General features: G+C 55.3%; 1 non-coding gene across 1 annotated transcript in view; it reads right to left on the minus strand.

The window, feature by feature from the left end:
- LOC144432268 (small subunit ribosomal RNA) overlaps positions 1–363 on the minus strand; it is a 1,810-nt gene extending 1,447 nt beyond the window's left edge. Inside the window, exon 1 of the ribosomal RNA XR_013480504.1 lies at positions 1–363. This exon is cut by the window's left edge and continues 1,447 nt beyond it. This is a non-coding gene — a ribosomal RNA (small subunit ribosomal RNA).
- Between the last annotated feature and the right edge of the window lie 2,137 nt (positions 364–2,500).

Raw genomic sequence — 2,500 nt, forward strand, 5'->3', positions numbered from 1 at the left:
CCGTTACCCGTTATCACAAAGGTAGGCACGTAGCGTACCTTCGACAGTTGATAGGGCAGACACTTGAATGATACGTCGTCGGTGCAGAGACCGTACGATCCGCGTGGTTATCCAGAGTCATCAAACGTCACAGGACGAACCCGGTCGGTTTTGATCTGATAAAAGCGCGCCTCCCGAAGTCGGCGCTTAATGCATGTATTAGCTCTAGAATTACCATAGTTATCCACTTCGCTTACGAGACCAAATAAACCAAGACTGATTTAATGAGCCATTCGCAGTTTCGCTTTACGAGAACTCGTACTTGCACCTGCATGGCTTAATCTTTGAGACAAGCATATCACTACTGGCAGGATCAACCAGATAGCTGCGACAGCTGCGCTCGGCCCTTGCTGGGCCGCCCGGCGCGTGCTCGTCGCATTCGTTTAAGACCGAGGCGATCGCCTGCGGCCGTACTCAGCTTCGACAGTCGCTGGCCGCGACGTCCACGCTCTCGCCGGCAGTGCCAGGCGGAGCGATTTGCGTTTTTTCTTTGCTCGCCCTCTCTCGGGCTCGATCCATTCAGTTTCGCACAAACAAGAGCTCTGCCGGCCGCCTGCAGCGGTGCCTAAAACCCGGGCATAACAATGCGACCGTTCTGCTAGGCCGACAAGCGCTCAAGCCAGACGCTCGATCGAACGCCCCCTACATATTAGTCGAGACAACGGCTCGCTCATTAGCATCGCGTTTGTACTTTAACTTTTTTTGGCTCGGCTTCTTTCGACGCCGATGCCGGCGACGCAGCACTCTCTCGCCCGCCAGCCACCGAGAAAAGGGTGCGCTCCGACCGGCCCCGCACCGCTCTTTCTTGGCTCATTCGAAATTACTGTCTTTCGCTCTGACATGCCTTACCTAGGGTTAGGTTAGTATGCTTGCACGTTTGTACTTTAACTTTTTTCGGCTCGGCTTCTTTCGACGCCGATGCCGGCGACGCAGCACTCTCTCGCCCGCCAGCCACCGAGAAAAGGGTGCGCTCCGACCGGCCCCGCACCGCTCTTTCTTGGCTCATTCGAAATTACTGTCTTTCGCTCTGACATGCCTTACCTAGGGTTAGGCTAGTATGCTTGCACGTTTGTACTTTAACTTTTTTCGGCTCGGCTTCTTTCGACGCCGATGCCGGCGACGCAGCACTCTCTCGCCCGCCAGCCACCGGGAAAAGGGTGCGCTCCGACCGGCCCCGCACCGCTCTTTCTTGGCTCATTCGAAATTACTGTCTTTCGCTCTGACATGCCTTACCTAGGGTTAGGTTAGTATGCTTGCACGTTTGTACTTTAACTTTTTTCGGCTCGGCTTCTTTCGACGCCGATGCCGGCGACGCAGCACTCTCTTGCCCGCCAGCCACCGAGAAAAGGGTGCGCTCCGACCGGCCCCGCACCGCTCTTTCTTGGCTCATTCGAAATTACTGTCTTTCGCTCTGACATGTCTTACCTAGGGTTAGGTTAGTATGCTTGCACGTTTGTACTTTAACTTTTTTCGGCTCGGCTTCTTTCGACGCCGATGCCGGCGACGCAGCACTCTCTCGCCCGCCAGCCACCGGGAAAAGGGTGCGCTCCGACCGGCCCCGCACCGCTCTTTCTTGGCTCATTCGAAATTACTGTCTTTCGCTCTGACATGCCTTACCTAGGGTTAGGTTAGTATGCTTGCACGTTTGTACTTTAACTTTTTTCGGCTCGGCTTCTTTCGACGCCGATGCCGGCGACGCAGCACTCTCTTGCCCGCCAGCCACCGAGAAAAGGGTGCGCTCCGACCGGCCCCGCACCGCTCTTTCTTGGCTCATTCGAAATTACTGTCTTTCGCTCTGACATGTCTTACCTAGGGTTAGGTTAGTATGCTTGCACGTTTGTACTTTAACTTTTTTCGGCTCGGCTTCTTTCGACGCCGATGCCGGCGACGCAGCACTCTCTCGCCCGCCAGCCACCGAGAAAAGGGTGCGCTCCGACCGGCCCCGCACCGCTCTTTCTTGGCTCATTCGAAATTACTGTCTTTCGCTCTGACATGCCTTACCTAGGGTTAGGCTAGTATGCTTGCACGTTTGTACTTTAACTTTTTTCGGCTCGGCTTCTTTCGACGCCGATGCCGGCGACGCAGCACTCTCTCGCCCGCCAGCCACCGGGAAAAGGGTGCGCTCCGACCGGCCCCGCACCGCTCTTTCTTGGCTCATTCGAAATTACTGTCTTTCGCTCTGACATGCCTTACCTAGGGTTAGGTTAGTATGCTTGCACGTTTGTACTTTAACTTTTTTCGGCTCGGCTTCTTTCGACGCCGATGCCGGCGACGCAGCACTCTCTTGCCCGCCAGCCACCGAGAAAAGGGTGCGCTCCGACCGGCCCCGCACCGCTCTTTCTTGGCTCATTCGAAATTACTGTCTTTCGCTCTGACATGTCTTACCTAGGGTTAGGTTAGTATGCTTGCACGTTTGTACTTTAACTTTTTTCGGCTCGGCTTCTTTCGACGCCGATGCCGG

This window comes from Styela clava, chromosome 14 (genome assembly GCF_964204865.1).
Source record: "Styela clava chromosome 14, kaStyClav1.hap1.2, whole genome shotgun sequence".
Classification (NCBI taxonomy): domain Eukaryota; kingdom Metazoa; phylum Chordata; class Ascidiacea; order Stolidobranchia; family Styelidae; genus Styela; species Styela clava.